This window comes from Copadichromis virginalis, linkage group LG7 (genome assembly GCF_057382275.1).
Source record: "Copadichromis virginalis isolate Kocher_CV1m ecotype Utaka linkage group LG7, C_Virginalis_male_GT1.1, whole genome shotgun sequence".
In the NCBI taxonomy this organism is placed as follows: domain Eukaryota; kingdom Metazoa; phylum Chordata; class Actinopteri; order Cichliformes; family Cichlidae; genus Copadichromis; species Copadichromis virginalis.
The window spans coordinates 24,419,797-24,434,962 of NC_140624.1; the positions used below are offsets into that span (position 1 = coordinate 24,419,797).

The following is a 15,166-nucleotide window of genomic DNA, read 5'->3' on the forward strand; positions in this document are numbered from 1 at the left end:
TGTGGAGTTCCACACACTTTAAGAGAGCCTTCAGCTCACTGTTTGAAACAGAACGGTTTGAGCTCATTATCCTTTTATTTCTTGTTTCCAAAAGAAACGGAGACCTCTTTAGCAAAAAAAAGTCTCACAAACCTGTTCAGCTTATAACTTTAGTCTAGAGTTTAGCTGCTATATAGTCAGATATTTCCCTGAGGGAGTTGGTGGAGGCCAAACAGGGTTAAAAGTGTAACGAAATTGCTCACACATAATTATACAAAAACCATTAAAAAGTAAGTAACATTAAAAAGCAACAATGCACCTTACTACAATCAATAATTATCTGGTCAAGGTGATTTTAAATATTTCATATACTTTCAAACTTGTTCATGGTTGCATTTATATTTCAAGGATAAATCCGAACACTTTTTGCTACCTTATTTTAAAATGTAACTCTTTTTAAACATTTCAAATAAAGACTTTTTCAGTAAATACTTACTGCCCAGTTGTAAGAAATATGAAAGATTTTGTCAGTGATATTCAGGCCTCATGCATAAACAATGCAGTAATGCTGTCCATATGGCTAAAAGCAGGTCAACTACCTCAAGTACGGTTTAAAGTCAAAGTGTACAACCTTTGACATTCTTCACCAATTATTTCAGCTTATTGTATGTGTGAGATCATATTTTCTATGTTATTGTAGAACCAGAGCTAGTTAGAGGCTGACAACTGTACACAATCAGTTACATTTCCTTTCAAGGGGGCATGTTGTCTAGTATTTCATTGGGTTGAAGTTTAATAAAATAATTAAGAAGCTTGTTCATTTCCACTGACTTATGATTTAACAGTCATGAGTCAGTTAAGTACTGAGGCCATTTGACATGACAGGAGTTAAGTGTGAGGTCGGATGCTGGCACGTTGATAAATCTGGGAATCATGAAGTGGTGTATAAAAAAAGTCAGATTATAGGAGTAGCTCATTGTTAAAAAAAGTAAAAACTCCTGATGTAACTCTCGTGGAACAAAAAGTAATTTGTCATGGCAGTGGCTTACAGCCAATGGTTGCCAAGTCTATGCCGCTCTCTATGTTATTGCACTGCTTTTGCTTGTTGTTTCTGTGTTTTTGATGGGAGAATCAGGTCACTGTGTAAAGTCATCTGCAGTGCATCCCAAGGTTTCTCAATGGGATTAAATAAAAACTATGTGGTGGCTCATCTATGTGTGAAAATTATGTTTCATGCTCTCACAACCACTCGTTTGCAATTTGAACCTGATGAATCCTGGCATTATCATCTTGGAATATGCTTGTGCCATTAGGAATAAAAAAATAAATAAAAAATCCAAATCAGTATATTCTGGTAGTCAACACTGCTGAACCCAGACCTGACCCGAGCTCACAGGCTTTCACAATAGGCACTACACATGATAGTGTAACCCTGGTTAACATAGCTAACAACAAATAAAAGCCTGTTAGTAAAAACAGTCATAAGAAATATATTACAGGTGATAAATAGTCAATAAATAGATCATAATGGTTAGAAAATTCATTAAAAACATCAGCAATGATATAATTCATGGTATAGGATTTCATTTGTGTTTAAAAACATGTTAAAAGGGTACAGAACTTGCTAATTCATGGTGTTTTATGTTAATTCAGGTAAAATGGCTAAAATATGTGTTGAGACTCTTATTGTGAAAGGGCACGCTGCAGCGTGACTCCTGTGATTAGCCACACCCAATCGGGTTGTTCCTTCTTTTGATGCTCGAGAGGGAGAAATGCAGACAGTCCTTGCAGAGCTGCTGCTTAAATGAGTGAAAAAATTGTAAAAATAAGCCAAAAATCTACTTAAAGCCATTTTTGTACTCTGGAGAATGTATTTTTGTTTTTCCGACCTGTCCTTGCCTTGGTGACGTTGTGAACATAACCGAACGGGACTTGGTGAGTTCAGAAATTGTCTTTTATTTCATGCAAGAAATTTTTGTTGTATTATATTGCTCATTTCATGCAAATGGAGAGCCAAGGTAGCAGATTTATGTTGTTTTATGTTAAAAACGGTGGATTCGTGCTTAAACGACACACAGGCTGCAGTTCAAAGGCCTTTGACGGTGTTTCAGCGCGCCATATTGGCGTCACCTCATTTACGGCTAAATAAGCTGGAAAAAACGGACTTTTACTGTTATTTAAGGGCTACCCGTGTGTTATTTTCGAATGTTTATGCACTTTATTTTGTTGTTATGGTAGGCCATTAAGGTTTGGATCGGGAAATGCCGAGCTAGAATCGGAGTTTGATCCTCTGAGCGAGAAACAAGATGGCGAGCCACCCACGGACCCATTGAACTGTACCGAGCAGGAAAAAGGAAAACGCCCCCTGCTGGACGTTGAGCTCTTTCGCTGATAAAACTGGTAGGATTAATCCATACACCTCTGCAAAAGAACAGCGGACTTTTCAAAGCACTGGATAATCATTCGGAGTAATTCCAGGACTAATAGTTAAAGGACACAAAGACAACTTTCTTTTGTTTATTTGTTTGTTTAAGGGATTTATTCCGCCTTTTGCTGAATTGTTTTCAGTTTTACATTTATTTATTTATTTTTGTAATTTATTTTGGTCAACCTTACATTTTAATGCTGTAATGGTGTTAATGGAAGTGTAAATAATTTTGTTGGGTTAAAACAAAATAAGAACTGGTTGAGAATTTAAAGGTGAACCTAGACCAAGATTAAATTAAATCTTGGGCCTAAAGAACTGAACTTGATTTAAAATAACACAGTGTTAATGCAAATAGATCAAAGGATAAACTTGAACTTAGAACTTGAAATAAATAAAACAATAACCTAGGTTGAGAATAACATCCTTCTAAAGCCAAATAAAAGGTTTTGAGATAAATAGGATGAACTAACAGAACATACTGAACTAAGAAGGGGAAAGAAAACATCTTGTTTTCCTTAAATGTGTGATGTTGAATGTTTTATGTAATGTGTCTATAACTGTCTATTCTCTGTCTTCACAAAATAATAAGCCGGCAATTTAAACGTATTTACTGGTCTGTGGTCTTTATTACATGCTACGCTCATTACTGCTCTAGTAGTCGAACCTAACTGGTCCTAGTATACTGTAACGACTCCAGAAGTGTTACAATAGGTGTTCTTCTTCTGCCTCGCTTCTTATCAGTGATGAACATTTGCAAACTGGGAGAATATAGTGTTGCCCATTGAAACTTCCTTCCTGCTTGAACTTAAGTTAAGATAAGATAATATAGAACTTTATTAATCCCTCGGGTGGGTTCCTCTGGGAAATTCGGTTTCCAAAAGCACAGCACCGACAGAAGTTACAGTTACAGAATGTTATATATACACACACACACACACACACACACACACACACACACACACACACACATATAAATACAGAGACAAATATAAATAAAAATAAAATATACGAAGGGGATAAATAGAATAAATAGGAATAAAAAATAAAAATACAAGTGAATTGCACATTTCAAGTATTGAGGTCTATTGCACTGTTGACTATTTACAAAAGTATTGCACAAGGTATTGTACAGTGAGGTGAAGAGGCACTACAGCTTAGTTGTTCCCCCTCCTTTGTCCTCCTGTTTCCCCTCCCTCTCCCCTCCAGAGAGGAGTTAAACAGTCTGATGGCGTGTGGGACAAAGGAGTTTTGAAGTCTTTTAGTTCTTGTCTTGGGGAGAAGCAACCTGTCACTGAACAGACTCTTCTGGTTGTTAATGGCCATGTGCAGAGGATGCCCAGCATTGTTCATAATGTCCAGCAGTTTTTTTTAGTGTCCTTTTCTCTGCCACTGTCACCAGAGTGTCCAGCTTCATGCCGACCACAGAGCCAGCCTTCCTGATCAGTTTCTCCAGCCTGCATGAGTCCTTCTTTGCTGTGCTGCTCCCCCAGCACACCACAGCATAGAAAAGTACTCCAGCAACCACTGACTGGTAAAACATCCTCAGGAGCTTCCTGCAGATGTTAAAAGACCTCAGCCTCCTGAGGAAGTACAGTCGGCTTTGGGCTTTTTTATACAGGTGCTCTGTGTTGCATGACCAGTCCAGTTTATTGTCCACCCACAGCCCGAGGTACTTGTACTTGTTGACCACCTCCTCCCCCTCTATCTGAACCGGCAGTGGACCTTCTCTGGACCTCCCGAAGTCCACAACCAGTTCCTTAGTCTTTGAGGTGTTGAGTTGCAGGTGGTTTGTGTGACTCCATGCGACAAAGTTCCTCACCAGACTTCTGTACTCCTCTTCCTGATCATCCCAGATACACCCCATGATGGCTGTGTCATCTGCAAACTTCTGAATATGGCATAATTCAGAGTTGTAGCAGAAGTCAGAGGTGTACAGGGTGAAGAGAAGAGGGGACAGCACAGTTCCCTGTGGTGCTCCTGTGCTGCTGACCACAGTGTCAGACGTGATGTCTTTCAGCCTGACGTACTGTGGCCTGTCGGTGAGGTAGTCGGAGATCCAAGCCATCAAGCAGGGGTCCACCTCCATCCTGTTCAGTTTTTCCTGAAGCATACAGGGCCGGATGGTATTAAAGGCACTGGAAAAGTCAAGAAACAGGATCCTGACCGTGCCTTTTCCCCCATCCAGGTGTGAGTGGGCTCTATGCAGGAGGTACAGGATGGCATCCTCCACTCCGACACCCGCCTTGTATGCAAACTGTAGTGGGTCCTGGGCATGTTGTACCTGTGGTCGGAGGAGGTTGAGGAAGAGCTGCTCTAGAGTCTTCATAAGATGTGACGTCAGTGCCACCGGTCGGAAGTCATTCAGCTCATTGGGCCGGTTCTTTTTGGGGACCGGGACGATGCAGGATGTCTTCCATAGGGCGGGCACTCTCCCCAGTCGCAGACTGAGATTGAAGACTCGTTGTAGCGGCTCCCCAAGTTCAGCAGCACACGCCTTTAGCATCCTAGGACACACCTTGTCTGGGCCTGCTGCCTTTCTGGGGCGAAGCTTCCTCAGTTGTCTCCTGACCTGATCCACTGTGACACTGGGAGATGTTTGGGAGGAGGGGAGGGGGGGAAATGTCTTGCTGCTGAGAGAGGGATTGGAGGAGGGGGGTGTCATGGTGTCAGGAAGGGGGGGAAGCGAGGGAGGTAGGAGAGTGGGGAGAGGTCTCTGTAGTATCAACATTGTGAACAATGGACCTAACCTGATAAAAGTACTAAAAATTGAGGCTGCTGGTGGTATAAAGTGTGGAGTTTGTCTTCTAGGCCAACTTCACACCCAGTCAATCATGATTTAAACAACACGTTGTATCAGACTATTGCTGGCCATCATCAGACAAGCTGTTGACCATCTGAATATCATTATGGTCAGTTTACAATTCAAGCACAACCATGCACCTTACCACAAAGTTGCCAGACTGGTTTTGTGAACATGACAATGAGTTCAGTGGCCTCACCAGATACCAGATATGTACTACTACAACTGCTACTATAAAAAAACACTTTTGAAATGGAAGACCTGATTAATAAGTAAACTGGCAGTTTGAATGCTGCAGCTGACAAATAGGGTGTAATAGTGTGATGCAAACACGCACATATGGAGTGTGTTTTTTCCAACACCTCACAGAATCTGTAGCATGAATTAAAGCTGTTCAGAGAACACATTCACAGAATTTGGATGATTTGATATCCAAATATTCAACTACACATGAATAAAAATGTTCCAAGTCTTTTTTGGACTGGAACCGGAGAACATTTAATAAAATTCAACATCAAGATATGGAACACATGGATGATTAAAGATATGATGATTCAGATATATATACAGTGGGGCAAAAAAGTATTTAGTCAGCCACCGATTGTGCAAGTTCCCCCACTTAAAATGATGACAGAGGTCAGTAATTTGCACCAGAGGTACACTTCAACTGTGAGAGACAGAATGTGAAAAAAAAAAATCCATGAATTCACATGGTAGGATTTGTAAACAATTTATTCGTAAACTAGGGTGGAAAATAAGTATTTGGTCACCTCAAACAAGGAAAATCTCTGGCTCTCACAGACCTGTAACGTCTTCTGTAAGAAGCTTTTCTGTCCCCCACTCGTTACCTGTATGAATGGCACCTGTTTGAACTCATCATCTGTATAAAAGACACCTGTCCACAGCCTCAAACAGTCAGACTCCAAACTCCGCCATGGCCAAGACCAAAGAGCTTTCGAAGGACACCAGGAAAAGTATTGTAGACCTGCACCAGACTGGGAAGAGTGAATCTACAATAGGCAAGCAGCTTGGTGTGAAAAAATCAACTGTGGGAGCAATCATCAGAAAATGGAAGACATACAAGACCACTGATAATCTCCCTCGATCTGGGGCTCCACGCAAGATCTCATCCCGTGGGGTCAAAATGATCATGAGAACGGTGAGCAAAGATCCCAGAACCACACGGGGGGACCTGGTGAATGACCTGCAGAGAGCTGGGACCAAAGTAACAAAGGTCACCATCAGTAACACACTACAACGGCAGGGAATCAAATCCCGCAGTGCCAGACGTGTCCCGCTGCTGAAGCCAGTGCATGTCCAGGCCCGTCTGAAGTTTGCCAGAGAGCACATGGATGATACAGCAGAGGATTGGGAGAATGTCATGTGGTCAAATGAAACCAAAGTAGAACTTTTTGGTATAAACTCAACTCGTCGTGTTTGGAGGAAGAAGAATACTGAGTTGCATCCCAAGAACACCATACCTACTGTGAAGCATGGGGGTGGAAACATAATGATAATAATAATACTTATTTTCCACCCTGATTTACGAATTAATTCTTTACAAATCCTACCATGTGGATTCATGGATTTTTTTTTTTTCACATTCTGTCTCTCACAGTTGAAGTGTACCTCTGGTGCAAATTACTGACCTCTGTCATCATTTTAAGTGGGGGAACTTGCACAATCGGTGGCTGACTAAATACTTTTTTGCCCCACTGTAGATACATGTTCAGGAAGATTCAGATACTGGATAGCTTGTTATTTGCCTTAAATGTATTTCAGAAACATATTTTATTGCCTTTATTGGCTATGTTGATAGTATAGGAAAAGGATTTGCTAATGAGCTGCTACATTTGTTTCACTGTGAATCCGCAAGATGACAGACCAGATGCTGTAGAAGAGGGAGAGCGACTATCAGTCATCTATTGTAACTCTGCTTAGTTCACCTGTTTAACATGTGTGCTGGGAAGTTTTATAGTCCCTTGTGTTAAAAACAAATGCCCCTGAAGACAGCAGGTTAGGACTTGGCATTGTTATTAAACAATCATTCTGACGACTAACTTGTCAGTCAAGTGACTGACAGAAATGACAGAAATAAACTGTACAACATCTGCTGGGTTTTTACTTGCAGACAACTTTTCACCTCACCCAGAAACCCATAAAAACTATAACTTTGAGTGAAGATACCCGGCAGAACAAGATTTATGGTGTTTACAACACCAAACCAAAAAATGCAGACCTTACTAAAGGGATTTTGTTTTTGTTTGGTTTTTTTTTTTTTTTTTTGGGGGGGGGGCACTGTTATGTAATATGCTGATGAATTGCATCAAAAGAACAATTTGATTAACTGATTGCAAACATAAAGTGTGGGCCCTATATACATATTTTAATATGTAATTTGAAAACCATGGCCACCACACTGCTGCTAGGGCTGTTCAGATGAGGGCTGACTACAAGAGTTTGGAATCCAGCTACAGACATTTGCTTCCATTTAACCACTGAGGTCAACCAACAATGTTGTGTGAAAAAGCCTGGCTCACAGCTGGCATTCAAATTCTTCCTGATGCTGTTAGGAAAAAAGACAAAGCCAAACAAAAATTAAAACTATAATGAGACAAAACAAAAAACTTTACGGATAAAAAAGAGGAATCAAGAGAAAATAGGAATCTTAATAGAAAACCAAAAACCAAATAATTCTATACTAACACTAGAAGAGTAAGGCAATCTGAACTGATACCCAAGATTGCACAGACGCTAAACAGGAGCATTGGCAAAAATAGTCATTCACAGTGGGGAATTGATTGATTGACGAATTTGTAACTTTGCTCAATGAAGTGAACATTATTTATGGTAATTTAATTTTAACACAGAGAGACAGAATATCAACCAAAAATCCAGAAAAAACACGTGACATAAAACACATCACAGAAGTATTTGATCCTCTGCAACCCAGCCAGAATTCTGCCTCCCACAGATTGGTTGTGTGCCCACGTAGCCCACAGATTACAATCATTTAATTACAGCTGCACATGCTCTCACCCCTGTCACCATGATTAACATGGAGAAGAGAGAAACTTATCCAACCCGCGCCCTTTCAGACAACCATTTTATATGTAGAAAACAAAGTTGTCCATGGAATCAGTCAGTCAATTCCAAACACTCCACCAGCAAGACCAAAGAGTTCTCAAAGCGCATTCGGGACATGAGTGTATACCTGCACAAGGCTGAAATAGGCTACAAGACCATCAGCAAAAAACTTAGTCACAAGGTGATAATGATTGGTGGCATCACTCAAAAATTGATGAAATATAAAATGACCATCAATCACTCTCCTCTTTGGTCTTCCCCTTGAAATGAGGATGATTATGAGAAAGGTGGTGGACCAGCTCATATCTACATTTGTTAACATTTTGAAGGCAGCAGGGACCACAGTGACTGTGTTGTAAATGATTGAAATCTTGCAGTGCCCACTTAGTCTTCCTGCTCAAGAAGTCACATGCATGTACAGGCCTATCTTAAGTTTGTCAGTGAACATTTAAATGATTTGGAGAAGGCATTGGAGAAAGTGTTGTGGTAAAAAAAACCCAAACACAAAGTGAGCTCATTGGCATCAACTTGACCCATTGTGTTTGCAGGAAGTGACATACTGAGTATGACCCTAAGAACACCATCTCAACAGTCAAGCACAGAGGTGGAAACATTATGCTTTGAGGTTTGGATTTTTCTAAGTGCGGGACAACTTCAGTGAATTGAGAGTCTAACAAATGGTGCCATGTACTGTAAAACCTTGGGTGACAACCTCCTTCCTTACAGTGAAGATCAGTCTGGGATGGGTCTTCCAGCATGACAATGACTCAAAACATACTGGCAAGGCAACAAATGAGTGACTAAAGAAGAAGTAGATTAAGGTCATATGGTGACTTTAATGTGAGTCTTTGAAAGTTTCTGTAAAAAGGAGAGGGACAAAAAAAAGGTAGGAATTGAAAACTCATCCAACACTTTGAGCACTTAACATGAATAAACGTACAAACTTAACAGAGAGTCAAAGCACAACAACACAACATCCTGAGACCATAACACATACAGTACTAATGCAGGAGGTTATGATTTGGTGAGAGGCTGCATGGAGAAATAATTCTAGTAAAACTGCACAAATGTGGGATCTGGCTGTGATCTTTGTGTCCTCGGGCTGGAATGCTTGAAAGACACGGCAACTCAGGCTCAGGAACATTTCCAAAGCCCATTGTCAGTACACATTGCTTATTGCTACAGTCATAAATGCAAATAAAAACCCCACTAGTATTGTTTCTGTGCTCAGAGCTTTTAAGCACCGTCATTTGAAAATCATTACCTTCTGTTATAATTTATTACAGTATCCTCAAATTTTAAATTGGGTCATTATTTTGAAAAACAGCTACAGCAATGGTTAACGGAGTGTGTACAAAAGAGTAAATCAACTTCACAGTGTTGTTAGGCAAGTAGCCACCATCACAAATGTTATGCCTGGCTGATTCAGGGCATAACAAAGAAGGGAGAGTCATACAGAGACAGTTTTACTAGGTTCACTTATTGAGTGTAAACTGAGAACAAAGAGAACAAAGGAAAACTAGGTGCTATCCTATAAACAACATGTGACTGAAATTAGAAAGAACTCAAACAGAACCAAAAACCAAAGCTGAAAGACAGAAACATTAGGTGCCAACAAGGCACTTCCAGTGTATGAGGCTGAAGGACAACAACCAATGCATAAGCCTCTGATTGCTGTTGTGCATGCTAAATAAAAATGTTAACAGGTTATGATCTATGTACGCAGTTACTGGCAGTGATGATCCAACATACACTTCAGAAAAACATCAATGCACAAATAGCTGCCAGTGTTTTCCTTTCGACCGCTGAATAATTGAGCTGGTGATGACTGAATTTGCATGGAAAACCCCCCAACAAACAGGCAGGATGCCAATAACAAGGCCGGAGCATCACACAAAGTCAAAGTCAAACTAAAGTGCATTGTTATTGTATTTAATAAGCTCTATAATAAGTTGTCTACTTACAAGAATGGAATCCATTCTGGTCTTTAATTTGCTCATGCGAATTCAGAAAAATATTCATCAGGAGTACAAAGATCAGGATGGCAATCATTAGGCTCACAGAATTTGACATGTAGTAATTTCATTTTCAAGTGTTTTTTAAAATTATGATAGTTGTTATAAAATGCCCTTGTCAGTCATGTCATGTCCAAGCTGATCTTTAATGATGTGTCAGGGTGATGACAATAGCTCATCAGCCTTTTACGGCTGAGGGGTAAAAAGTTATTATAGAATTCAGTTTGCTGTTGTGGTCACATATCATTCACAAACCACTTTTCATTGAGTTTGCAAAGGCTGAGACATATAAAAAGGAAACAGTACCAATTTCATTAAATTCCCTTGACTTTAATTCATTATGGATAACTGAGAAAGACAAAGAAACCATATATCTAAAATGAACATACAATGCCTGTTGTATACGTACACAATGATGTTTTGATGTAAATGCCTTTTGCTTATTTTTGAGCTGTGAGCAAATGGCATTCTCGTGATTTTGTGATCACAAGTATGACAGCTTTATGAATCAACCCATTATTTAAATCAGAAGATTTGATTTAATTTGCTTCCTGTTTGGAACAATATATTAGACTTTTGTAAAACCTCAGCCCTTGGGATGGTAGATTTGCATATCTGAAATTCCTATTCAGTTCTCTGCAAAAGCAGATGCAATCTTGAGACTGCAAAAAATAAAGAGAGCCCAGGTGGCAAGTAATCTGATGGAGATTTTTTATTCTTAATCCCAGATAAGACTTAGAAGATGCACAACAGAGATCACTCTAAATCCCACACTGTTTTGCTGAAAACACACCACACAAACAACATTATTTAAAATTCGAGCACATGCTTGACGTTCATTACAACCAAAATCTGCTATGAGTGACTCTTGTTTGATCTTCCAGTGACTAATGGGAGGATGAAACATCTGAATTGTGTTAAAACGAGCCGAATTTCTCAGAAGATTTTCCTTTCCTGTTTTTTCTTTAACCAGAGACTCAGTATTAATTTTGACCAATCATCTGTACCTCTCAGGCCTCCAGTGCTGACAACTAACTACATTTCCACTGTAGGAACTTAGCCAAACTTAACATGTGGTCATTGTCATAGATTTTTGTTTGTATCTCAGCTTGTATCTCGGCATTGCATGTAACACTGTTTACATTATGACCACAGAGTAACGTGACTCTTCAGTTATGAAGTCTCAAGCTGAGCATTGTTCCTGCCGCCATCTCAGTGTTTTGAAACTGGACATGATGAAACTGGATCTGTGGATTATAGCTGGAGCAGAGGAGTAAAGGGTTGTTTTGGTTTTGCTCCCCTGCAAAGCGACCTCTCTGCATATATATTTTGGAACTAGTCGTCCTCCTGCTTTAAACTACTTCTGCAGTGGCTTCAGTTTTCATTCACAGAAGCCACGTCCACCTTTTATACTGGCTACAATTACAACAACTAGTGCTAAAACAAACCACAACAATATGAAAACCATTACTTAAATATTACATTAGGACAGTGTTGGGAAGGTTACTTTTAAAATGTATTCCACTACAGATTACAGAATACATGCCCTAAAATGTATTCTGTAACGTATTCCATCCAATACTTTGGATTACTTAACATATTATCATGCATTTTACAACTACGTGAATGTACTATTGCTGTGTGATTTATTACTATTACTGAAGGTCCGCAGCTCCGAACCGTAGTAAAGGGACCTCTGGCTAATACGGTGGGTTCCGTGTCGGGCTCGTAGCCGAAAAATAGCTTTACTTTGTTGTCTGGGTCAACTCTGCTTGCGAGAGACCGAGAGAGGCGTTGAAAGGCTGCTCCAACAGAACTTATTGTTTCGGAGGAAAACACGAACACGGTGTACAGTCGAGTTTTAATAGCTTACTTACAGCTGGGCTTGTCAGACACTCTTCTTGGCTGCAGTGGTTATTATTATATTTACATGCTTCCAGCTCCCGTTTCTGCTCGATGACAGCTCCTACTTTTCGACAGTGTTGCCAACTCCTCAGTAAGGAAAATCGCTATTGGTTGTCCTAAAAGTCCCTAGAAGTCGCTAAATGACATCATCGCCTAATTTGCATAATTGGTCATGCTAATCTAATTGTAACCTATGTTGTTGGAGAGAGAAATAACATCGTGGAAGAGACATAAAGTGAGTAAAAAACGTCCTAAATGCATTTAGAGTTTATTTAGAACTACAAATTAAATTTCTTTTAGCAATTATTGTTTTTTTTAATGTCACAATTCCAACCCTGCTCCTTTACCCGGGCTTGGACCGGCAAAAGTGACCCGAAATAGGCACTCTGGTGGAGTTACTTTGTGTGTGTGTGTGTGTTTATAAGTAGTTTTAAACCTTGTGATCCACAAAACAGCATAAGAGTAAAAGAGTAAAAGAAGAACTGACTGCGTTACAGCATCCGCTGCTTGTTGAGAGTAAAAGCGATACGCGCTTTCACGTCTTTTTTAGTGACTTTTTTTAGAAAAAAAGTCGCTAAGGGGTCTGAAAACTCGCTAAATATAGCGACAAACTCGCTAAGTTGGCAACACTGCTTTTCGACTCTCCTTTTTCTCCCTCCTCGCGCTCACAGACACATAACGAGTATGGCAGTCCATTCTCCCTGCAGCACGGACTACACTGCCCATGATGCTACATTCTGCCTATCCGGTTGTTCAGTGATGACGCGATGAATCCTACTTCCGGGTCTAAAGTAGTCTGCGTTTAATATGGCTTTTGTGTTGTTAACATGTTTAATGTTTTGTATTTTCTTCTATTTGATCTCAAAAAGCTCCTAAAACAGTCAGTGATCACTGTTGTCCTCCCTCGGCTTTTATTACCGCTGATCATTTATTTAAGCTCAGTTTTTAAAACCTTAGGATGTAACTACAGCCCAGCCCATGCAGCAGTATATGAATGACTAACCTCGTATTATGGATGGATTATCTCAGTTGCTCTCCTGGCTGAAGTTTGGTCCTTTTACAGCATCCTGCCATGCGATTACATTTGTTCCTGACCACCGAGAACACTCACGTTAACTTTTATCGAGTGGAAAAAAAAGTTAGCTTGTTTATATTATGCTAACATAGCTGTGTCGCTAGCGGTCACGTAGAACATCATTATATACCAGCTAGCCCAACTTCAGTAACCCTTCAAACGTCACTGCTTTTTAGTTTTCTGTCTTCATTTATGCTTGAAGTGTCATGGTCCGGAGTCTGTGACTCCGTGTTTTTGTTTAGTTTTTTATTATTCTGTGGTTTTGGTTACCTTGGGTGTTTGTACTCTTCTGTTTCATGGTTCATGTTCCTATGTTCTGTGTCCCCCAGTCTGTGTTAGGTGTGTTATGTCATTACGTGTATGTGTTTCCTGTTTTACTTTGAAGGTCCGTGTCTGTTCTCAGTGTGTTCAGTTTACTTTTCCCCTGTCTCGTCAGGTCGGATTACTCCCAGCTGTGCCCTCCTTTTGTGTTTCATCCCCTCGTTATCCTTCTGTGTATTTTAACCTTGTGTCTGCCTCTGTTAGTTGCTGGTTCGTCTGCGTTATTCCCCTCCGTCATTCTGTGTTTATTCCTCCGGCTTCCTGGTCATTCTCCCTGCAAGGTACCCTCGTTCGTGTTCTGGCTTTGTGTTTAGTTTTAGTTTTCCCAGTTTAGAGTTTTTACCGTTCTGTTTCTCACCACCCTTTTTTGTTGTACTTCACCTGTTGTTAATAAAGATCACCCTCCACTTAAGCAGTCTGCATCTTGGGTCAGTTATTAATCCACACGGCCTGCCTCGGCACCCCGTGACAGGAAGTGATAACAGAGCTGTAAGTTTTAATTTGTTTCCAAAACCCCACAGTCAGGACATGCTATATTGTATTTAGATAGCAAGGAGTTAGCTTGCTAGCTTCTAACTTCTAACTCCGTTAAATGTCATAAATTCCGTTTTCATGGATGCCTGGATGCTAAACTCAATTGTTACACCTGGTAGAGCAGAACGCTGATCATTTTATTAAAGATGAAAGACTTTAGACAGTTTTTCAACTCTCAGTAATGCCATAGTGATCGTTTGATATATGGACCTGCAGCGGAGTTTAGGTCCAGACATGGCTAGTGACGTCAGACTGAACAACCGGATTAGCTTAGCACAACAACAAAAAGGCGCTCTCTCACCCAGGAAACACGCAGAGCGAGAGCGTCACCCTGTAACCATGGCAACCGCAACGCTGCCACCTGGGTAGCTGTCAAACAAAACCGAAACAGTCCTGACCCGCGACAATATGAAACAGGAAAGTACTGCCATGTAATCCATTTATTTCAACAAAGTAACTGTATTCTAAATACCACCTTTTTAAACGGTAACTGTAATGGAATACAGTTACTCACATTTTGTATTTTAAATACGTAACGGCGGTACATGTATTCCGTTACTCCCCAACACTGCATTAGGAACATTTGGACAAACCAAGATGCCTAAAATAAAGCCAGCAAAGAGCTGGAGTCAACAGTTAGAGAGACCAGACACAGTTCAGAACATTTCTCAGTCTGAACAGTTTATTATTTCTTCCACTTTGCCAGGCAGTGCAAAGAAAATATGGAGAAAAATGATTAAAAAATGGAAAATAGATGGAAAAAACAAAATCAAACTACAAAGTGATTTGACGTCCTGGACATTTTCCTATTTTTTTCAGCAGCTAATTTATTGCTGGCTTTTTAAGATGGAAGATTGTATGCAAAGAGGAAGGAAACAGCTACATTTGCGAGAACACTGAAATCAATGTTTTACATTTCTGATAAGAGAAAGTTAGCGTTCAATAATCACTATAAACAATATAGAATAAACATTATTATAAACAGTACCAGAGGTAGACTATATGAAGTGAGATGATGGTTG

At 40.0% G+C, this 15,166-nt stretch overlaps 1 long non-coding RNA gene across 1 annotated transcript; it reads left to right on the plus strand.

Moving 5' to 3' along the window:
- Positions 1 to 1,406: 1,406 nt before the first annotated feature.
- LOC146705078 (uncharacterized) lies at positions 1,407 to 3,013 on the plus strand. The gene is made up of 2 exons (XR_014921681.1): positions 1,407 to 1,914; positions 2,218 to 3,013. It is a non-coding gene; the product is annotated as an uncharacterized LOC146705078 (long non-coding RNA).
- The last annotated feature ends 12,153 nt before the right edge of the window (positions 3,014 to 15,166 follow it).